Source organism: Eptesicus fuscus, chromosome 7 (genome assembly GCF_027574615.1).
Source record: "Eptesicus fuscus isolate TK198812 chromosome 7, DD_ASM_mEF_20220401, whole genome shotgun sequence".
NCBI lineage: Eukaryota > Metazoa > Chordata > Mammalia > Chiroptera > Vespertilionidae > Eptesicus > Eptesicus fuscus.
Window position 1 is genome coordinate 100952223 of NC_072479.1, and position 23318 is coordinate 100975540.

General features: G+C 58.8%; 1 protein-coding gene and 1 pseudogene across 4 annotated transcripts in view; one reads left to right on the forward strand and one right to left on the reverse strand.

Moving 5' to 3' along the window:
• LOC103289084 (U2 small nuclear ribonucleoprotein A'-like) lies at positions 1 to 14781 on the reverse strand (annotated as a pseudogene).
• Positions 3889 to 23318, forward strand: part of CDC42EP1 (CDC42 effector protein 1) — a 22693-nt gene continuing 3263 nt past the window's right edge. Inside the window, exon 1 of one of the 4 annotated variants that reach the window (XM_054719497.1) lies at positions 3889 to 3912. The gene's annotated coding sequence lies outside the window, so the exon portion shown is untranslated. The other 3 variants (XM_008144655.3, XM_054719495.1, XM_054719496.1) reach the window with 3 other exon arrangements.

The window sequence follows — 23318 nt, forward strand, 5'->3', positions numbered from 1 at the left end:
TCAGGACCCGTTGGCGACGGCGTCTTCCTCCCCGTCTGGCTGGGGCTGCGGCGCCCCCTGCCGGGGGCCTGGCGGGACTGCCGCAGGCCTTGCAGCCGCTCCGCCTCCCCAGCGCCCGCGCGTTCTTCTTGATGGCGTCCACGTCCCCGCCCTTCTGCTTGTCCGTGGGCAAACCAGCACCTGCGCTGGAAGTTTGGCTTCTCCGGGCACGTCCTTGGCACGCTGTGCGCCCCGCTTGCCCTTGAACATCTTCTCTGCTTCCTGGCGCTCTTTCAGCTTCACCTTCTGGAAGTCCAGCACGCGGACTTGGGGGACCTTGTACAGGACACACAGGCGGTAGTGCTTCCTGTTGGTCACGGGGTCCCTGGGAATACTCAGGGGGGGGTCAGCGACTGGAGAGGTGCCAGGGGGTGCAGGTCGCCCCGCTCCACGAGGCTGCGGTTGGTGAGGACGCGCTCCGCGAGGCAGGGCAGGGGCTGGGCCAGCGCCTCGCCGAGGCGGCACATTCTGTTGCTGTTCACCGGGAGTGTCTTCGGTCTCAGAGGGAAGCCGTCCAGTTTTCGGATTTCATTGTCAAAACAATCAATGGCATCAAACTGGTCTAAGGTCGCACCCAGATCTTCGATGACAGGAGTTTTCTATCCCCGCAGGTCCAATTCGCGTCCCGCGCGGCGCTGGTGCAGTGCGCCGCCTGCTCCATCAGCTCCACTGTCCCGCCGCCTCCGCTCCCCGGTCCGCGGCGCCCGCCCGGGGCCTCCCTCTCGCCAGACAGACCTCTCCGCGTGCCTCAGGCTCGCCCACCACCTTTTGTTCTTAAAAAATTAGGGGGGACAGTAATTATTCCTGTATGGGTGTGTATACCCATGTATGTGCTCCTGCGCACATCATCCCTAGAAGAATGTGGACGAATCTGCCATCAGCTTATTGCCTTTCGGAGGGGAACTGGGGGTCTGGGTAAGGTTCTTACCCAGGGAGTATATTTTTTATTTTTAATATATTTTTATTGATTTCAGAGAGGAAAAGGGGAGAGATAGAAACATCAATGATGAGAGAGGGTCATTGACTGGCTGCCTCCTGCATGCCCCCACTGGGGATGGAGCCTGCAACCCCGCAGGTGCCCTGACCGGGGATTGAACCGTGACCTCCTGGTTCATAAGTCTACCGATGCTCAGCCACTGAGCCACGCCAGCCGGGCAGTATGTTTTTTGTGTTTGTTTTTGTTTTTAATTATCAAATAGTTCGCACATATGAAACCGTTTAGAGAAAAGAAAACCTAACAAATTCGGGATGCGGGGGCGGAGGCGGGGGGGAGGCCAACGTTGGAAAGTACTCGGAAGCAAGAAGGTCCACAGGGCGCCTCAGCAAAAGGCTGGGTTCTAGGTTCTTCGAGTGTCTCTTGGGGTCTGAGAACTGTAAGGAGCCTGGGGGCAGGGGGTCTCACGTGCACCCCGCCCCCTTCACAGATGGGCAAACGGAGGCCCGAGAAGCCGTGCAGCACGCAGGCGTCTACAGGCCCCGCCCCAACGCCGCGCACGTGTTTGGTTTCTGCTGGGGGGTAGCGAGGTGAGGCTTTGGAGTGAAATGGGAGTGGAAGGTTGTGTGACTCTTGCATGTCACAGTCTCTCTGAGCGGGGCCTCCTCGTTTGGAAAAAAAAAAAAAATGAGGGTAATAACCCCACTTCATGCTGAGGCCTTGGAGTGGCGGGCAGACAGCGGACAGCGAGAGTAAGTGGCCGGCACCTGCCGTCAGCGGGGCTGCGACCCGGCTGGAGCCTCCGTCCGCACTGCTCCGAGACAGACGCACGGTGGCGCTCGTTCCCCGCGCGTCCGGCGAGGTCCCGTTCCCCGCGCGTCCGGCGAGGTCCCGTCTCTGGGGGCTCTGGTTACCCGAGGGAAGCCGGGGAGGAGCGGGGGTGGGAGCTACTTCTGCACACAAGGACATACATGGGGTGGGAGCAGGGTGAACTCGGGGTCCAGCTCAGGGAGGCAGTAACGGAGGGGCTGGGAGGCCCAGAAGGAGGGGAAAGGGCAAATGCTCTCCATCTGGGATTAGAGTTTGGGATTAGAATCTCAGATCTTGTGCTGTGTTGAATGGTGGCCCAGAAGAGAGGTCGACCTGGAATCTGTAAATGTGGCCTTATTTGGGGAAAGAGTCTTTGCACATGTAACTAAGGCAAGGCTCTCAAGCCATTCCTGGATTATCCCTGGCGGGCCCTAAATCCAATGACAAGTGTCTTTATCGCTGACACTGGTAAGGCCAGGTGATGTGGCCACAGCCAAAGAGCACCTAGAGCCGCCAGAAGCCGGAGGAGGCGAGGGAGCCTCCCGGGGGAGCGTGGCCCTGCGACGCAGCCCCATGTCACACGCTGGCCTCCAGAGCCCCGAGTGTACATTCCTGTTGTCTTAAACCACGCAGTTTGTGGCCATGTGTTTCAGCAGCCACGGGAAGCTGATACAGATGCCCACTTTCTCTTCCTGCTGCCCCCACACCCCAACAGGCCCCCCACTCCTGACCCCACTATTTCCTCCCAACTCCAGACTCCACCGCACTGCTGCTTTCCAAACACAGACTTTCAGGCCTCTAAATTTTTCTCTGACACCAGGAAAGGGCCTGACCTCCCAGGTTTCTTGGTGGCCCTTTGTCTGGGCTGCTGTGCCTTCGTGGGTTCCCTGGGAAACTCCTATACCAGTATGCTCTTCAAGGCCCTCCTTGAACATCCTAAGGATATTAGCATATCTTGAATCAGTGGGTGCCAGCACCCTGTGATTCCACCTCAGCACTGTGTCTGCTCAATCGCTGTACCATCACTGTCGGTTCAGCTATGTAGCTTCCCACTAGTCCTTGTCTCCTGGTGCCTCAGTTCAGGCCTCCCCATCTCTCACCAGGACCCTTGTGCCACTTCCTCACTTGTCTCCTTGCCCCAGTCTCGCCCCTCCCGTCCATGTCCATCACCACTCTGTATCCTTGGTGCTCTGACCTCCCACCTCACTTCTCTGCTCGGAAGCCTTGCAAAGCTCCCTGCTGCCCTGAGGATGTCCCAAGGGAATGACAGTACCTCAGATGCCCCTCCCCCCTCGCCCCACACCTCATGGATGTGCTGCAACTCTGGGCCTTTGCATCACAGGCTGACCACCCAGCAGGTGCTGTTCTAAGTGCTTCCCACATGTTAACCCTTTAAATTCTCTTAGGAAGCCCAGGAGAAAGGCACCGTTACTGTATCCAGCTCACGGGTGGGAAAGCTCAGGGCCCGAGGGGAGCAGAACCGCCCAGAAGTGGCGGAAGAATGGGAACCCATTCCTCCTGGTGGGGCCTCAGAACTGTGAAACCGCCCCTTATCCAGGCCGCCACCCCCAACCCCACACTAATCACTCTGCCCGTGGATTCTGAATTTTGTAAACACGATTACATGGTGGTCTCCCCACCAGGAAGCTCCTGGAAAACTTCACTTTGCTTCCCTGGGCCCAAGGAAACGGGCACAATGCAAGGGGTTCAGGAAACTAGGGTGAGTGAGGGAATGGTTTCCAGGGCTCTGGGTCCCCAGGATTTCTCATCCCCGGCAAAGAAAAGAATAAATTATGCAAATTTTCTGAAGCCAGGACTTTTGCCTCCTCTCTTTCCTCTTCCTCCTCCTAGGCCCTCCTCCCAGGTTTCTGGGATGGCACTGGGCTCCCCAGAAAACGCCCCAGGCTCTCTAGTGCCCCACTTCCTGATTACAGATGAAACCAGGGCTTAAAGCTGGTGAATCACTAGCGGCCCAGCCAGGGCGTGTTAGGGTGTCAGGCGGGAAGGGAGAAGCCAGCTCCTCGTCCGCCCGCCTCCCCTGCTTCTGCCACCCCAGTGCTGCCATCCCTGTGAGACCTCCCACCTCCCGAGTCTCCCTGACACCAGAGAAGGGCCTGACCTCAGTGCAGGTGAGTTTGAGCAACTCCTAGACTGTCCCCCTCTCCCTGCCCGGGTCTCAGAGACCCACAGCCTGAACCGTTCCCAAACCCTGGTCTGGGCAACTCATTAATGACACCCAGGGAGGTGCTGCACCCCATTTTAGATTCAGGGAAACCAGCTCAGGGAGTAGGAAGTACCTGAGGCCACCCATAGGAAGTAAGTAGGACACAGGAAGTCAAATCCCACTTTCTGCCTCCCCCGGGGTGGGGGGGTGGGGGGAGGTAGGGTGTGTTACAGCAGGACCAGTCCTTTTAAATATATATATACTAGAGGCCCAGTGCACAAAATTCTTGCAGGGGGGGGGGGGGCTCAGCCCGGCCTGCGCTCTCTCCAATCCAGGACCCCTTGGACATCCCTCTTGCAATCTGGGATCACTGGCTCCTAACCACTCACCTGCCTGCCTGCCTGATCACCCCTAATCACTCTGCCTGCCTGCCTGATGCCCCTAACTGCTCCCCTTCCTGCCTGATCACCCCTAACTGCCCTCCCCTGCCAGCCTGATTGCCCCTAACCGCCTCTGCCTCGGCCCCCGGCACCATGGCTTTGTACGGAAGGACATCCAGATGTATGTCCGGAAGATGTCCAGTCTAATTAGCATATTACCCTTTTATTAGTGTGTGTGTGTGTGTGTGTGTGTGTGTGTGTGTGTGTGTATTGATTTCAGAGAGGAAGGGAAAGGAAGAGAGAGATAGAAACATCAATAATGAGAGAGAATCATTGATCGGCTGCCTCCTGAACGCTCCACACTGGGGATCAAACCTGCAACCCAGGCATGTGCCCTGACTGGGAATCGAACTGTGACCTCCTGGCTGGGCTTGACCAGTCATTTTTTTATTCAAGGGCCACAGCCTTAGAGGACAAAGGGGTGGTAAGTATGGATTCGAAGCTCCTACCCCAAGGCACCTGGAGGGGCTCGTGGCAAGTGGGGAAATTACAACCCAATAGTCAAGGGTCCAAGTCCAGGTTCAAATGCCAGGTTGATTCCCAACGAGTCAATCACAGCGTTCTTATGGCCTTGGGCAAGTTTAACTTCCACAGGCCTCAGTTTTCCCATCAGTAATATGGGAGCAACTCTAAGTACCTGCACAGCATAAGACTGTAAGGATCCTAGGAGTTAACATAAAAAGGGCTTAGAATAGGCAGTGAATGCTCAATAAAGAGCAGCCTTTTGTTTTATTTATTTTATATATTTTTATTGATTTCAAAGGGAAAGGGAGAGAGATAGAAATATCCATTATGTGAAAGAGTCATTGATAAGCTGCCTCCTGCACACCCCCCACTGGGATTGAGCCCGAATCTTGGGCATGTGCCCTGACCTGGAATCGAACCGTGACCTCCTGGTTCATAGGTCGATGCTCACCCACTGAGCAACACTGGCTGGGCAAGAGCAGCGTTTTAAAGGGTATTTTGAAGGAATGGGTTCTGAGAAGGAAGCATTTGGAGTGAATCCTCATTGTCATCAGAGAGGAATGTTCCCCACACCTGTCTCTAGAAGGCTGGGGTTTCCTTGTAAGTCCGGAGGCCTGTCCCACCCACACCTGCCAGGACAGAGTGTGGGGGCGGGAAGCTGATATTTTTAACAAGAGCCCAGAGGGTCCCTTGGATCAGGCAAGTCTGGGAATCCCCGGGGCTGAGGATCAAGCCTTTTCTTTTTTTTTGGAAGACTCTTCTCGTAACACACCTTCCACCCACCTGCCTGCATGTCCTTGGAGGAAAACCAACTTTCCCTTTTTCCCTCTTAGTAGCGATGCTTGTTAACTGGAATAAGCACGCATGAGCGCCAGGTGCTTTGCTAAATTCATCCCATCCCCCAACAGCCCTCTGAGGCAGGTCCTGTCTGTAGCCCCATTTTACAGGTAGAGGCCGGCTGTGGAATTAGTAATTTGCCCAGGTCGCACAGCAGCGCCAGGACTCTCCACCACCACAGCGTGGCCTGTGCAAGCAGCCCAGTGCCCTGGGGACGTGCGTGGATGCTCCATCCCGGAGCAGGCCTCTCAGGAGCTGGAAAGCCTGCGCTTTGGGAGGCTTCGCAGAGCTAGAGGCCAGGGTCCGAGTCCCAGTCCCCAGGCCCTTCCCCTCACCGTGTCCACACAGCCACACTAAGTCACTGGTTCCTCTACCCCAGTGGTCGGCAAACTCATTAGTCCGCAGAGCCAAATATCAACAGTACAACGATTGAAATTTCTTTTGAGAGCCAAATTTTTTAAACTTCTTCTAACGCCACTTCTTCAAAATAGACTTGCCCAGGTCGTGGTATTTTGTGGAAGAGCCACACACTCAAGGGGCCAAAGAGCTGCATGTGGCTCGCGAGCCGCGATTTGTCGACCACTGCTCTACCCTATTCCCCTCTGTCTCCTGGCCCAGGACAAAAGGGGGTGCTCCAGAGCCCAGGCTTTGAGGACAAATGATCTCATCCCCCACCCCTAACCCCACCCCATCCCGCGCTCCTACAAATCTCCTCTCACTTCCTCACCTGCACCTTTCTCCAGCCCCCTTCTCTGGAAATGCAGTGCTTTTAAACCAGGCTGTTTCCTGGGGCAGACACATCTTTTCCCGATTTTAGGCTTCCATGTGGAGAGGGCGCCCTCCTCCAGGAAGCCCTCCTTGACTACCTCCTCTGTGTCAGCTGGTTCCTCACCAGCACTGCCCTCTAGGGGGGTGACTGCCTCAAGCACCGATGGTGCGGCATCCTAAGGGTCTGTCCCCAGGTACTCTGGGAGCGTGGGATATGGAGGGGAGAGAGAAGACAGGTGTTGCTCACCTCCTTCTGGGTTAGGTAGGGGAAGAGAGACAGGTCTCTCTCTTCCTGGCCTCTTCCAGCTGGCCTTGACCCTCAGGCCCTTGGTCAATACCTGTTAGGCAACCACAGGAATGGCCAGCGCTGCCTGGAGGGGGAGGAGGACAGGGCTGTTTGCTTGCACTTTTGGCCAGCCCCACCCCTCCACCTGCCCCTGCCCCTGTCCCTGCTGGGATCTGGGGCTTTGAACAGGAGGGACTCTTTAAGGTTTGAGTTAACATCTCGGTCAGAGTGAGGCATGGAGGCCTTGAGGCATGGAGGCGGAGGAGAAGGGCGGAGCCAAGGCTGCCGGAGTGAGCTGCAGACCTACCGCCTCTCCCCACCGATGAGAGACCAGGCTGCCAGCGCCGGCTCCAGCCAGAGAAGAAGCCTGTGGGCCCAGCTGGGCAGGATGGGGTCTGGCCTCCTCCTTCCCGCTCCCTAAGCCTCAGCCCCTCCCCCACCAAAGCAGGGCAGGGCGCCCAGACAAGGGGGGGCTGGGCTCTGGAGCCTGGATGCTTCCTGCGGACATTCTGGACATTCGACTCCCACATTCCGAAGACTCCTCAGTCCTCCTCCCTTCTCACCCTCCCCATGTAGGGAGAGGGCAGCAGCCTGGGGCTGAGCTGGCTGCTTGGGGCCTGTAGGGATATGGGAGGGGGGGGGGCGCCTCTCTGGGAGGGACTGAGGTCTAGACTGCAAGGGCTGCCAGGAGGCCTGTCCGAGGCACCGCCCCGGGGGTCCTTGTGATTCTCATAAACAGGAAGTCCCCCCCACCCTGCAGACAGGCCCATGTGTGTGCAGATGCTGGGCTCTGGAGGCCCAGCGGCCCTTGACCTCTCCGGCTGCTTCCTGTTAGCTGGGCCAGAGGAGAGAGAGGGAGACAGGAACAGCCCGAGATGGGAGAGGCCAGAGGGAGTGTGAGTGCAGAGAAGAAAAGCGCAAGCGCATAGAGGCCAGGCTTGTCTGGCGCATAGTAGGCACTTAATAACGGATCTGCCCTGAAGCTGGGTAGGGAGAGGGGCCCACAATGGGGAGAGCAGCACAGTTGGGGAAAAGAGAGGCTAGAGGCCAGGGTCCCACCCTGCGGTCCTGAGGCCTAGCACACAGTAGGTGCTCGGTAAACATGCCAGACCTTTGTTTCTATAGGTGGGGAGGGAGTTTCTTGGGAGAGCCACACTGTGAGCCGGCAGGGGAGAATGGGGCTCCCCGGGCCTGGCTGCTCCCTGCGGGTAGACAGCCTCCAAACCTCAGCATCCCATTGTCCCTTCTGGCCCCCACCCTGCCCCAGAGCTGGCTGAGCCAGGCCACTGTCTCAAGGCCCTTTATTTTTAAAATCCCTGCGGTGTTCCCACCCCAAACCAAAGGAGCAGTGCCAGCCACAGATCCGCCTTGGGCCTGGGCTCAGGGCCCAGAGGCAAGGGGGGTGGGGCATCCGGCCACCCTGCAGCTGCCGAAGCAATTCTGAGAGAGCTACTGGGCCGGCCAGCCTGCCTGAGCAGGGAAGGAGCCTCCGGGATGCCCCCCACACTGGGCCGAGGTGTTAACCCAGAGGCCCGCTAGGGTCGCAACCAGACTTTGTATGTTGAACCCAGGATCTCATTCTTCTGTAAAGGGAATCAGACAGATACTGGAGGTGCATGGCACCTCGAGTGTGTAAGGAAGGAGGCACTGGCTCAACCTTGTGGCGATGACAGATTGGCCCTTCAGAGGATACAGGCGGTGCCGGTGTGGGGCAGTTCTGAAAAGAGCCCCCACCTGGCTCCATTCCTTCCTGGCTTTGTGGCCTTGGACAAGTCACTCACCCTCTCTGAGCCTCAGGCTCCTCCCTATAAGAGGGGACAATAATACCATGGAAGGCGATGGTCCATCTCCAGACACAGCAATGAACAAGGCAGTCATGGCCCCTCCTGGGGCTTAAAGCCCTTGGGGAGATGGTTCTGCCTATAAACAAGATCCTGGCGGTCGCATAGAAGAGAGTGCAATGGGGCAAAGGGTGGGGAAGGAGGTCATTTAGGCAGGTGGTCCAGTAGGCTTCTAAGAAGGTGACGCTTGAGATGAGGATGAGGTAGCCTTTCACTCATTCGGGGGAAAGTGTGCTGGGCAGAAGGAAGAGCAGTGCAAAGGCCCTGGGGCAGCAGGTGGTGGGGTGGCCTGAGCTAATAGGTGTGGAAGGATTTTGTAAACGCTCAAGGACTTTGTGCACCTGGAAGGTGGTACTCTTTTTTTTTTTTTAATTATCTTTATTGTTGAAAGTATTACAAATGTCCCCTTTGGGGTTTGTTGTTGTTGTTGTTGTTGTTCTTTTTTTCCCCCATTGGCCCCCTCTTCCCCGCACCAGCCCCTCCCAAGTCTTCGCCACACTAGTGTCTGTGTCCATGAGGTATGCATACATGCATGTAAGCTCCCCAGTCAATCTCTCCCCCCATCCCCATCATGCTCTTAGTGTTGTTGTCACTATCAAGCCTGGGGAGGAGGCAGGATGTCACTGCTGAGAGCCGCCCCTGCATCCCTTCCCCTTTCCTTACACCAGTGGTCAGCAAACTGCGGCTCGCGAACCACATGCAGCCCTTTGGCCCCTTGAGTGTGGCTCTTCCACAAAATACCACGGCCTGGGCGAGTCTATTTTGAAGAAGTGGCGTTAGAAGAAGTTTAAGTTTAAAAAATTTAGCTCTCAAAAGAAATTTCAATCGTTGTACTGTTGATATTTGGCTCTGTGGACTAATGAGTTTGCCGACCACTGCCTTACGCTACCAGGAGGAGGCCAGGCCGGCTGGCCAGCCCGTGTGTGTGGGTCCTTGAACTACAAAGGGTGCTCACTCCTGCCCAACTCGTTTTTCTCCTTTGATCCTCCCAAAAGCTATGGGGTAGGGTGGGCCAGGCTGATTATCATTGTATCCATTTGATGGTCAGGGAAACTGAGGCAGGGAGGCGGATGGACACAGATGTGGTAGTGTCTTACTGAGATCGCCAAGCTCATTAATGGAAAGCTGAGCCAATGCTTAAGCAGCCTAGTTCCCAGGCTAACCCATCTACCCTGCGGTGTCCCCCTCCTTGATCCCAAAAAAAAGTTTCCCAGCATCTGTCCCACACACGGCACCAGAAGGTGCCAGCCACCCCCAGCTCCAGCCAAAGAATGCGCTGACCCTCCCCACGGGAGCTCTGGCCCGGCCGGCCTTGGCAGAGGAGAGGCGGCTGAGTCAACAACAGGCTGGCAGGGGCTCAAGCGGCCGGCCCAGGCCCACCGGCCAGGCTCACCGAGGTGGAGTGAGACCCCGAGGGGGCTGCCCCCTCCCCAGCCCTCACTCACCACGAGACCCTCCCTCCTGCTTGTCTGGCACCAGGCAGCCGGTTCACCCCTGCAGGTCTGACAGGCAGCCTGGTGGAGTGGTTGGCCAGTCACCCTGCGGAAAGATGCGGAATGGGTCTCTCCGCCCCTCTGCGGGTTTCCTGGCCTGTGAGGTCTACTTATCCACGGAGGGTGGTCGGAGTCAAGTCCCCACACAGGAAATGGCACAAGCCATTGCGTCCCCGTCTGCGAGCGGGGGCCCAGGTTCCTGAGTCCAAAGGCAAGCGCCGTGCCCTGTTGCCAGGGGCCGAGTAGGCGCTTGCTGTGATGTGACAGTTCAGGAAACAACTTGGAAAAGCACGAGGCGTCCGAACATCGGACACCCCAGCCTGGGAGGTGGCGCTCCTTCCCAGGCTGTGTTTGATCGCAGGCACGATCTTTCCCGTCTTACAGATGAGGTACAGGGAGGCTTCGGCCCCTGCTTAAGACCCACAGCAGGGACTAACAGAGACCAGGTCTTCCGACCCCCGGACAGACATTTGGAAAGGGGGGACAGCCGGGGGCATCTGTGTGCAGCCCCGGCAGGTGGAAGGTGGAGCAGTGAGCAGAGCTTATGAGTTGATTTCTGCTCCATTTCAGAGAGAGATTCTTGGCTGGCCGGGCTGTCCTCTTGGGGTGAGCTCCCCATCACTAAAGAGGTGTAAGAAGCCCTAGCCCATTTGGCTCAGTGGATAGAGCGCTGGCCTGCGGACTGAAGCGTCCTGGGTTCGATTCCGGTCAAGGGCACATGCCTGGGTTGCAGACTCGATCCCCAGTAGGGGGTGTGCAGGAGGCAGCTGATCAATGATTCTCTCATCATTGATGTTTCCATCTCTCTCTCCCTCTCCCTTCCTCTCTGAAATCAATAAAAAAATTTTTTTTAAAAAAGAGGTGTAAGAAAATATGTAAATAAATAAATGAACTAAAGAGGTGTAAGTAGAGGCAACACCCACCAGGCAGGGATGCTTCTGAGCAATTCTGGCCGCAGGAGGATGGGAGTGCAACGCGTGAGGTCCTGCCCACAGCCTGAGCCGGGGACCACGGCCCCTTCGTGATCTCCGAGCCTTTGCCCTCAAGGCAGCGGGCCACTGTGGGCACCACAGGCCTGGGCTGCAGTCCCGGAGGACCGCTCTGGCTGTGAGAGGCTGAGGGAGTGACGTCACCTCTCGGGCCTCGGTTTGCTCATCTGCACAATGGCGCGGTGAGGATTAGACCAACGCGAGTACAGAAGGAGCCCTGAGCCCAAGCTCTCAGCGGGCACTTAGGAAGTGCTGGATGCTGTTTAAGTATCAGCTCCCCTCACTTCTATAACCTTTCTCTTCTCGTCAGTCCAGGAAAGGGGGAGGAACTAGGAGCTAGGTTTAGTGGGGTGCACCCAGGACTCAGCCCGGAGCTAGAAGTAGTGGGGGTGGAGCCAGAACTCAAGCAGGAGCTCTGGGAATGGACCCAGGACTCAGCCAGGTGACCAGGAATGGACCCAGGACTCGGGCAGGAGCTCCGGGAATGGACCCAGGACTCGGGGAGGCGACCGGGAATGGACCCAGGACTCGGGCAGGAGCTCCGGGAATGGACCCAGGACTCGGGGAGGAGCTCCGGGAATGGACCCAGGACTCGGGCAGGAGCTCCGGGAATGGACCCAGGACTCGGGAAGGAGCTCCGGGAATGGACCCAGGACTCGGGCAGGAGCTCCGGGACTGGACCCAGGACTCAGGGAGGAGCTCCGGGAATGGACCCAGGACTCGGGCAGGAGCTCCGGGAACGGGCCCAGGACTCAGCCAGGCGACCAGGAATGGACCCAGGACTCGGGCAGGAGCTCCGGGAATGGACCCAGGACTCGGGGAGGCAACCGGGAATGGACCCAGGACTCGGGCAGGAGCTCCGGGAATGGACCCAGGACTCGGGGAGGAGCTCCGGGAATGGACCCAGGACTCGGGCAGGAGCTCCGGGAATGGACCCAGGACTCGGGAAGGAGCTCCGGGAATGGACCCAGGACTCGGGCAGGAGCTCCGGGAATGGACCCAGGACTCGGGGAGGCGACCGGGAATGGGCCCAGGACTCGGGCAGGAGCTCCGGGAATGGACCCAGGACTCGGGCAGGAGCTCCGGGAACGGGCCCAGCTCTGAGCAGCAGGCAGCAGCTGCAGGCAGGCTATTTCTGTGTTCACCATGTGAAGGAGATCACGTTTGTGAGAACCTTCAACCAAAGTGGTCTGGCTTTTGTGAGAAGAAAACAAGCAGATGGCCCCGCGTGTCCAGGAGTGAGCCCACGGTCATGGGGGAGAGGAAGGAGCCCCCACCCCACCCAGAGACGACCACGTGAAGCCCCGAGGGCTGGGCTGCTGGAGGAGGCCACACTGGAGATGGTCAGGGCAAGGCATGGCTGGCCTCCAGCCCACAGGCCTATCTCTGGAGCCAGGCTGGACGGCAGAGAATAGGCCATTGTTTCTGCTCCTCACACACTTTTCCTGTCCCCCCCTCGCCCCTCCTCTCTCCACCCCTCTCCCCTCACGTCGAGAACAAAGATCTGGAGGACCCTCCCCACTGCCCTTCCATCCAGGCTCCTGGACGTCAGGCCCAGCTCCGGAGCACCCGGCCCCATCACCCCTACAGTGACAGGGTCCCCTGGCCCTGCCCCTTCTGCCATCCCTCCCCACCCTGCAGCCTCAGGCCTCAGACCCCCACTCCCCTCCATCCATCCATCTGACTGTCCTGGAGGGTCACCCCGCATCCTTCCTCAGCCCCCACCCAACTTCTTGTCCTGTTCTCCAGGAGAAAGAGCCCGGCGGGGTTGGGGGGCCCTCCCCCACCCCCATTTCCCTGCGGAGCCCAGGCCGCCTGGAAGGCTCCCTGAGAAAACTTCCAGGCAGCCAGCCCTTTTCCCAGAGCCTGGAATTCCAGAGGCGATTCGGGCATCGGGCCCTGACAGCTGCCTGCCTCGGGGAGTCAGGCCCTCCCTGTGGGCCTGCGGCCACACCCTCCAAAATACCCTTGGGATTAACTCCCATCTTGACCCCACACCTCCCAAGAACCCATTCACACCCAGGCAGCACCTCGAGAAACAGCCGGACTGGACAGCCAGGGACTAATCTGCCGTCACCTGGCCTCCAGGCCCCCAGCCAGCCCCGGGCAGGGCCCAGACACCCAGTGTCTCAGTCACCACTCTGGCCGACTCCCCGGGGCACACACACCCTTACGCCAGGCACACACACTGGTTGCACCGGCCTGGCTCTCACAGCTTCTGGTTTGCGAAGCCTCCTTCAGGCAGCCTTCCCGGAAGCCCTGCCAAGTCTCTGCTCTGTCGGAGCCTCAACTGTGAGACTGTTTTGTCCTGATAGGCTGGGAGCTGGCACACAGTAGGCACTCAACAGATGTCCACCCACACTGAAGGCCCCTGGCGGGTGGCAGCCGCTGAGGGCTCCCAGCTGCATTGCAGACTCGCTGTGCTACCCGGGCAAGTGTTACCCTCTCTGGGCCTCCATGTCCCCCGAAGCCCTCTGAGGCCCTGAAACTGTCCACCAAGCATTGACTGTAAGGGCTCCGGGGCAGGAGGCAGGAACTAGAAGGGGAAGGTTCCTTCCAGGGGGGTCTCCATCCCTGGCTCCCTCAGAGCATGGTCCTGTTCTCAAAGTCAGGGTGCTGCCTGGCCTCTGCTAACGAGGCACCCCAAGGTCTGTGGCCACTAAGGGCAGCCCTCACTGGGGGCAGGACGGTGACCCAGCCTAGCCCATGTCACAAAGGGCGCCCCACACCCCACCTCCCAGAGCACCATGGTCAAGGCCTCTCTCCCCTCCTCCACAGAGGACACTTCCCAGATCATCTTTTTTTTTTAAATATATATATTTTTTTTATTGATTTCAGAGAGGAAGGGAGAGGGAGAGATAGAAACATCAATGATAAGAGAGAATCATTGATCGGCTGCCTTCTGCACACCCCACACTGGAGAAAGAGCCCCCAACCCCGGCATGTGCCCTGGCTGGGAATCGAACCATGACCTCCTGGTTCACAAGTCAATGCTCAACCACTAAGCCACGCCAGCTGGCCCAGATCATCTTCTTGAAGCCTGCTCTACCTGTGGGCAATCGCACCTCAAGACACAAGGCCCAACTCAAATGCCACCTCCTCCAGGAAGCCTCTCTGGACCTCCTCAGTGTCCCTTGCCTCCCTGGCCCCTTCTACCACTATTTGGCCCTTCATCACCACCAATATCCCGGCCTCTGTCTTAAAAGCAGGGACTGCATTTCTTACCGCTGCCTCCTCACAAGGTACCCAGCCCAGCCCTGGCCCACAGCACTTACTTATGTGTGTTAAGTGAGCTCACCCCCTGGGGGAAGGAAAATGATAACAATAGTGATAATAATAGCTACCCTTCCTTGACCGTTAGCCACAGCTCAGGCAGTGAACTTCATGGCTCATCACAGCCGATGCAAACGAGGCCCAGGCGAGGAAGTGGCTTGTCCAGGGTCACTCTGCTAATGAGAGGCAAAGACAGGGTTTGAACTTGGGGTTGTCTGCCTGCAAATGCATGTTGGGTCATAGAGGTGGGAGCATGAGGGGTAGCCCCCTAGCCCACTGCCTGTCTCCCCTAGCTGGGGAACTGGACCGCAGCGCAACCCTCGCGGAGGAACCGGCACTGCCCCCTCCCCCTGCAATGCCCGGCACGGCTGAGCCTCCGCCAGGAATCCAGCCCATGGAAGTGTCCATGGAGTGGTCCCAGGAGGAACGCACCTGCCCTCATGGTGGTTGCAGTCAGTTTAGGGGACAAGGACCCCCTTCCCATGTTGGCCGTGACCATTCATCCCCCAGACGTGCCCGGACCACAGGCATCACCATCTCGTTGACGACTGCCCAGGGCAACAGATGCCAATAGAGAGAACGGACCAGGTGCTGGTGAGAGGCTCACTCTGAAGGAGGGCCTCCGGGAGGAGGTGACGTTTCAAAGCAGCCTTCAAGGAGGTTTTGCCCAAGGGTGAGCCGCCGAGGAAGGCGAGCAGGTTTCTGCGCGTGAGAAAAGTGAGGGCCTGGAGCACGGGTCAGCAGAGGCCCGGTGTGAGCCCATGGAAGAGCATCACGGGATGGACAGGGAAATGAGTGGGTGAATCGTGGGGGGTCAAGAAGGGGGTTAGGTGGGCAGGTGTGGGCAGTAGCTCAAGGAATGCCGAATGGATAGAGTGGGTGGGTGGATGTGTAGGTAGGTAAAATGGATGCGGGTGGAAAGGGACATGGGTGTACGGGTGGATGGATGGGTGGCAGGGAGTGAATGGATGGATGGACAGGGCTGTAAACAGTGGGTCAACCGAGGGGTGGGTAAGTGGTTAGATGATTGAATGGGTGGGTCATAGGTCAATAGATGGATGGGTAAGGAGGTAGATAAAGGGATGGGTAGAGGGGTGGGTAGATGAATACATAGGCATGTGGCAAGGTAGATGATGGATTAGCAATTGCATCTGGGGGTGGATGGACACTTATGCGGTAGAGGACTGGGCAGAGAAATCAATGGGCAGATGATAAACTGACCCAAAGCCCAGCCAGACTTTGGGGTGGGAAGGGTACCTGCTCCCTAGGGCGGGGCTGGGGGCTGGTGGATGTGGCCAAGGCAACTCGCTCAGCTCAAGGCTCCCACTGCAAACCTCCCTGGAGCCTGGTGGACAGCCACTGGCACTCCTGGGTCCCCAAGGGGGGAGTTCCTCTCTCTAGCTGTGCCCTGCCCCCTTCATCTTAGCTCCACAGGGGACTTCTGCCCAGAAACTGTCTCCTTCCCATAAGCCCCAGGCCTTGGCCCACCCAGCCTCAGGGGAGAGTGGAGGGGGCAGCTGAGTTCTGTGACTATGGCCCGAGGGCCCTCATTCCTCCTGGACAAGGGGATGGGGGCTCCTGGCTCCAGGCAGCCAGTCCCACCTCTCAGCTCCCAGTCCCCAGCTGGCAGGCATTTGTTCTGCATTCTGCTCCGTGATTACAGCTCTGCCAGGGTTAACCCCTGCGTTCCTGTGCACAGCCTCAGGGGAAGGAGGGGGACCACAGGACATTGGGGGAGGAGGAAACCATGGAAAAAGGGGATTGCCCATCCCTACGTCCTTCATAGGGATGCCCAGACCCTCCCATTCTCCCATTTTCCAGAGGGAAAAACTGAGTTGGATCCTTAAATGAAGAGTGGAGCCAGGAACAGGAACGCAGCCTACATGGAGAGGTACTCCTATCCGGAAACGAGGGATGAGAGCTCCTCTCAGCCTCAGTTTACCCATCTGTAAAGTGGGGCACAGAATTCCTGACTCACAGGTTGCCTCACGGTGAGCTAACAGAGACAAGTGTCTGACACATAGTAGGAAGGTCCCCTGCCCACCCTCGGACCAGAGCGAAAGAGGACGGAGTGAGTGTGTGGCCGGGTGTAACCATTTTCGTTAAGACCGCTTTCTTAGCTGCCTCTCTGGGGCTCACAGGAAGTAGTAGATACCCACAAGTAGCCAATATCTGCACTGGAATTGTACCCATTTTATAGACAAGAAACTTGAGGCTCAGAGAGGCTCAGTGCCTTGCCCACAGTCACACAATGGCTGGGAAGCCAACGGCCAGGATTTGGGTGCTGAGCCTCTGGCATCACAGCAAACGCTTCCTTTGCCAGCCGCTCTGAGGACCCTCTCACTAGAGTGACATGTAATGTATTGTCTAACCAGATCACCTTTGAGAGTGAAAGGAAGTGCTATTAATATTTCGCTGGGACAGTAGGCATCATCTGGAACTGTACTGAGCAAACCAGGAAGTACGGACATCCTGCCGCAGCGAGCGGCTTTGGGCAAGTCACTTAATTTCTCTGCCAAAGGGACACGGTGGCAGGCAGTGCAGTCCCGACGGGGCGCTCCTGAGGATTAAATGTGGTGACGCATGGAGGAGGCTGTAGGGCCAGGTAGGCATTGATGCTCAACAAATGCTGGTATTACTACTGCTATTAGTAGTCCCTGCTTCTGTCACCGTCCTCCCAGTCCATTCTGTGCTCACGCAGGGGCTTTCAAACGCACACCTGCCCTAGCCGGTTTGGCTCAGTGGATAGAGCGTCAGCCTGCAGACTGAAAGGTCCCGGGTTCGATTATGGTCAAGGGCACGTACCTGGGTTGCAGGCTCCTCCCCAGCCTGGGACCTGGTCATGGTGAGTGCAGGAGGCAACCCATCGATGTGTTTCTCTCACATGGATATTTCTCTCCGTCTTTCCTTCTCTCTTCCACTCTCTCTAAAAAGCAATGGAAAAATATCCTCGGGTGAGGATTTAAAAAAAAAAAAAAAAAAAAAACCGCACACCTGATCACGCTGCCTGCTGGTCCCATCCCTGCCTCGGTGAGGGAGGCTGCACCCGGGCCCAGCGTTAACCCCTCAGACCTGGCCCAGTTTCTCTCCCAGCCCCTGACGGTGCCATCACCACTGGTCCCTGCCTCTCAGGCACAGCCCCCCTCCTCCCTCACCCTGCTCTTCGGCACCTCTGAGACTATCCCCGATCCTCCCTGAGACAAAGCCTGACCCCAGGGAAAGAGCTCACAGACTGGAGCCTCAGTCGTACCTCTGTGCCACTTGAGCAAGTGCTGGAGTTCTTCGTGCCTCGGTTTCCCCATTTTCCAGTTGTGCAAGTAACCCTCTCCCCTGGTGGCCAGCAGGAGGATTCAGGAAGACAATGAAAAAGCCCAGCACTCTGCGCACACCCGTCTCTGTCTCCTCCACCCTCCACCTGTGGGTACACAGGACTCCTCGTCCCCAGCCAGGTCGGAGCTCAGACCACTTCCTCCAGCCACGCCTGCCTCCTTCCTGGGGATCCTTGGCTGGTGCTCTCTCCTGCCAGGTGTGTGGGCACTTCCACTGCCCTTCCCTTTGCCCATGCATCCCTTGCAGTTTAACTCAGTATTACCTCCTCTGGTGACCTCAGTGAGCCCTCCCCTCTCCTGAGAGCCTGGTGGGGTCTCTGTGCAAGGACAGCGCCCAGGACTTCCTTGAAGCTCACAGTCCCGGGCAGCAGCAGAGGGGACCAAAAAAAAAAAAAAAAAACATGACGCGGGAGTCAGAGATCTCTCTCCCTCCTTGAGGATGGCACGGGGCCCTGTGCACAGCAGATCCCCTGACCTCAGGGGCGGGGGAGGGTGCTCAGTCCAGCTTTCTGACCCATCCATCTGGGGTGTGATCTCATTTACCTGCTCAGCCAGCCTCCCAGGTGCTGACAGGGCAGAGCCCTTAGTAACAGCAGCTGATGCCGCCTGCTTTTATCATCCCATTTTACAGGTAGGGAAACAAAGGCTCAGAAGAGGTCCGTCATGGCCCGGGCAGAATAGGAAGGCACGCCGCTGGGTTTCAGGGTCCATGTTATTGAGACCACCCCACCAGACCACACCCCTCTCTGGCCTGCATGGCCTGTCCCCAGTCTGGCTCAAGTCCGTGCCCTGGCACCTGTGGGGCCTCTATAGGACTGAAAGGAATGGGAGGAAGGGAGTGGCCACCCCAGCTGGTAGAACTCAAGGCCTAAGCTGGTCTCTGGCATTCAAGGCCTCCGAGGTCAGGCATCCCGGTTCCCCCAACGCCCGCAGGAAGTGGCTGGAGAGCCCAGGAGGGAGTCGCCTAGGGCAGAGTGCCCCTGGGTCACGCACAGAGCGGCAGGGAGGGCTTGGCTGCAGACGACCCGAGTTGGCCAGCCCGGACAACCCGCACATTCCCCGGCTCCTCCTGCCGGGACGGCTGGCCTGGCGCCCCCGCCACTCCCCCTCCAGCTCTGGCCGCCGCTGGGGCGGCGTGCTGGGTGCCCGGGAGGGGCCCCGAGGGGGCCGGCCCCGCCCGCGGGCGGGAGGAGGGAGCGGGAGGAGGGCGCGCGCCCACACCCCGCCCCCGCCCGGGAGCCAGCCCGAGGAGCCCGCAGCCAGGGCGGCGCAGACCGGCCCAGCGACTCGCCCCAGCTGCGCGCCGGGACGCGCCGCCGCCACCGCCACCGCCACCGCCGTCGCTGCCACCGCGTCCGCTCCCTCCCCCAGCCCCAGGGCGCGGAGAGAAGGTAACCGCGAGCCGCCCTGCAAGTCCCCGGGCCCCGGGTGGGCGGGACGCGGCGGGGGGACCCGGCGCCCCGAGACTCTGCACCCTCCTAGGCTCTCCGGGGCGGGTGCGGGCGCCCGGGTGCCAACAGGAAGGCCTGGAGCGCTGGGCATGGGGCAGCGCGGGGACACTTCACATTTGGGGTGGTTTAGCCGTGTTCCCGGCTGGAGGAGAGGGGCAGAGATTTGGGGGGAACGGCACACGGGGTGGCAGGAGGAGGGGGCGAGCAGAGAGAGGGCCGTCTAAGCGCCTTCCTGCCTGGGAAGGGAAGGAACGGGGAGGGGGCCGTGTGTCGGAATGCCGGGCTCCTCGAGGCCGGCGCGGAGAGCGGGAAATGGGGGGAGCGCCGGGAGATGGACGGAGCACCCTGCCCCCTCCCCAACCGCTGCATTCCAGGCCGAGCAGCGGATGAGGTCATCCCGTCCGGTTCCCCTCCGGCCAAGCAGCCCCGGCAGCCGGCTGTCCCCTTCCCACCCCCGGGAGCGACCCTCCGCCTTCTAGCCGCTGCCCCGGGGGCATGTTTAATGTCTGAAGCCTTCCCGGACCTCCAGGCCCGCTGCCCTCGAGACACTCTGTCCCGGTCCCCACCGCGCCAGCCCCGCGGAGTCTGAATCCCGCGGTCTAGACGGGGAAGCTGGCTCCGGGAGGCCCAGGGGCCGACCTGGGGGCGCCCGCGGCACGGAACGCGCGGGGACGGCACCAGGTCTGTGGGTCTCGGCCCGCAGCCTCCCCCTCGCCCAGGGAGGACTGACTCGGCTCTAACTTGGGGTGGTGGGGCTAGAAGCGACTCCCCTACACACACACACACACACACACACACACACACACACACTTCGCTCCCAGTCCGGGTCCCCGCTGAGACTTCAGACAGCTTGCTACTCTTTTCTGGCCTCAGTTTCCACGTCTCTCCACCTTGAAACGGATGGACTTTGAGAAGCCAACCTCCCTCCTACCCCCCCCCCCCACCCCCAACCCCGGAGTTTGCCCCCTATTCCAGGGGCCCTAACCAAGATAGGGTCCCGCCGTCCATCGGCTGGCGTGGCGTCACCCAGCAGGGAGGGGGCTGGTGCACGCGCCTGGCCTCCAGGATGCGAGGTAGCGCGGCTGGCCGACCCCGCAGGCTGGGTGACTCTTAGGTGAGCGCCCGAGTGCGGAGTGCGGCCGCCCCCGAGCGCGCCTCTGCCGCCCCCGCATCCAGACGCGCTCCGGGCCTCCTTCAACCACATGTGTCTCCACAGCGGCCCCTATTGGCCGCTCCTGATACACGGTCCCTGCCTGGGGCCTCAAACCTTGTCTTTGCGGTCATTACCACCATTGAGTAACCTCCTACCATGTGCTTGGGCCTGACTCTCCTCTGTAGGAGATTCCTGGGACCCCGAGGCTGCGTGGTGACCAGTCTTGCCTGAATGTATAGAACTGAGTCGCCTGCCTCCCAGACATGCCCTTCCCAGGCTGGGGGGCTGGCCAGGGTCTCCTCCAACCCTCCCTCACACCCCTGGAGTCTCCACCCCTCCCCTGGCACTTACTGCTGATGTTGGTTGAATCCTGGGAAGCTCCCAGCCACTCCGCTTTTTCTGCTCTGTGGCCCCGGGCAAGCTAATTCCCTTCTGTATCTTGTTTCTTCATCTGTGAAATGGATGTTGTGACCCTTAGCAGGTAGTATTCCAAGGCTCGTGAAGTGAAGGCAGGTAGGACTTGTACCAGGACACCCAGAGCCCTGCTTACTCCCGGGCCAGGCAGGGCACCCCGAGTGCCAGCAATGCCATGTGGTCAGCATCGAGTGCCGAGCAGCTGCCACCACGAGTCCCCAGAATGAGAGAAGTCAGTATAAGGATGTTGGATCTGAACCTAGAGCGACCCTGGCCCAGGGTCTGGGTTTGATTGCTACACCTCCCCCTCTTACAGCGCTCCCGGGAGGGGCCAGCCTCAGTGCTGTTGTTTTCCACGTGGGAAAAACAGCTCCCCAGTATCAGTGTCCTGCCCTTGGCCCACAGCATGGCAGGGTCTCCCTACTGCAGTGGCCGGAGGGGCCCAGAGGCATTGGGAGGTGGGGTCATCACAAGATTGGGGGACAGGCTGGTGTGGCCACGGGGGTTTGGCGGGAGCCCCTTTGGCTGAGAGGAGCAGCTGCCTCAAGAAGCCAGGAAGGCCCTCGCCGGTTTGGCTCAGTGGATAGAGCGTCAGCCTGCGGACTGAAGGGTCCCAGGTTCGATTCTGGTCACGGGCACATGCCCGGGTTGCAGACTCGATCCCCAGTAGGGGTCATGCAGGAGGCAGCCAGTCAATGATTCTCTCTCATCATGATGTTTCTCTCTCTCTCTCTCTCCCTCTTCCTTCCTCTCTGAAATCAATAAAAATATATTTAAAGAAAAAAAGAAGCCAGGAAGCTGGGGGGCTAGGAGAGCAGTGGCTGTGGCCACATAGCAGACACAGTAACCCCTCCACACGACATTTCAGAATGATCCCCCCACCCCAGTTTCTTCTTCCAGACATTCATCCCTCGTCTGCAGAGCAGGCAAACCTGGCCTGTGCCATGTACCTGCCCTGTGACCGTGGCCAAGCCCCTGCCCTCGAACCCCGGCCCTCCCTGTGAGGTGGGCTGACCCTTAGCTCTCGGGGCTGTTGGAGAACCAGATGACATCACGTAATGGTTGGCCAACTGCAGCGCGCCTCACAGCCACAGCAAACATTCCACGCGGGCTTCTTGGTGCCAGGGGTGCCAGGGAAAGGGATGATTCAGAACACCCCCCCCCCCCCAGGGGAGGAGTTAGGGTTGGGGGAGGATCAGATGGTGGGAAGGAAAGAGAATGTAGTCCGAAAACAAAGCAAGCTTTGTTTTATGGCCGCCTTTGTTTTTATCTTGTTATTTAACCTATTTTGAATTTCAAATAACATTCAAAGGGCAGTATTGAGATTTTTATGCTTGGAGGTGGCAGCAAAGTTGGAAGAAGAAAAAAAAAGTTGAGACTCAGATCTAGGTGTTCTTGCTAAAGATTATTATCAGCTTTTGTCAGCTGAGGTCCCAGGCACCTGGAGGTAAGTGACTTGCCCAAGGTCGCATGGTGAGGCCACTGAATTCCCCACGTACCCTCACTCGGAAGGGGTGATCTTGTAGCGCGAAGGTTATCCTGTGGCACAAAGATCTCCTGATTAAACCGGTATTGGTTTAGCACTTGCCACGTGCAGAGACCAAGCTGGGTGCTGGGAAGGAGGAAGGCAGGAAAAGCCAGACAGGTGCCCCACCCTCCGCGTGTGCTGCCAACCTGGGGAGACCAGACCGAGCTCCGGGAGCCCGTCAAAGGCTCTGTGAGTCAGAGGCTCCGAGTTCAAGTCTCGACTGGCTCTCTTCATGTGACCTTGAGCAAGCCCGGCCTTCTCTGGGCCCCAGGAAGACGGAGGTGGGACCAGAGGCCCCTGGGTGCCCGTCAGCCGGGCACTTTCTAAGATACTAGCAGGGACAGGGTCGGACCGAGAGGAGTTCCGAGAAGACTGCGGCTGTGGTGAGATCCGGAGGGGAGGCAGTGGGCAAGGAATCCTAGCTTTGGGCGCCAGCTGAGCTTTTCCTAAACTCGTTCCCTGATGACAAGGCTCCGACATCACTGTGACAAACGATGACAAAGTCCCTTCCTGCCGGCCTCCTCCGAGCCTCGGGCCGGCAGGAGACATCTGGAAAAAGCCACTTTTGAGCACAGGATCCTTTTCTCAGGAAGCACCTTGAAGGCGGAGGGTCCTTCGGAACCTCCGCGTGGGCTGTTTACACAGCCATTCACAAAGGCTCTGCCGGGCACCCCCCACCTCCCGGCCACTCGGACTGGCAGACAATTGAACCTGCAGAGAAGGGAGGTGCCTTGCTCAACCTGCCCGCGGGAGGCAGTGTGGCTTGGGGTTCAAGGGATCTGGGTTGAGGGGGCCCTACTTCACCATTTCCTCCCGCGTAGCCTCAGGTAAGTCACTTCACTTCTTGGCTTGTTTCTCCCCTCTAATGTAGCGCCCCCTCAGGGCAGCTGTGTGAGTTAAATGCGCGATGAACATGTCGTGGGCACTTAGTAGGTGCTTCATAAATGGGCCCTGTGGAATGGCCATACACACTGTACGTGTACAGCTCTGTGAGCTTTGGTGCTCCCAGTCGATACCTGCTCAAAGGCAACCCCAGCCCTGATGTCTGTCTCGGTTGTTCAGTTTGGCCTGCTCTTCAGTTTCCTGTCCGCGGACGCCCACCGT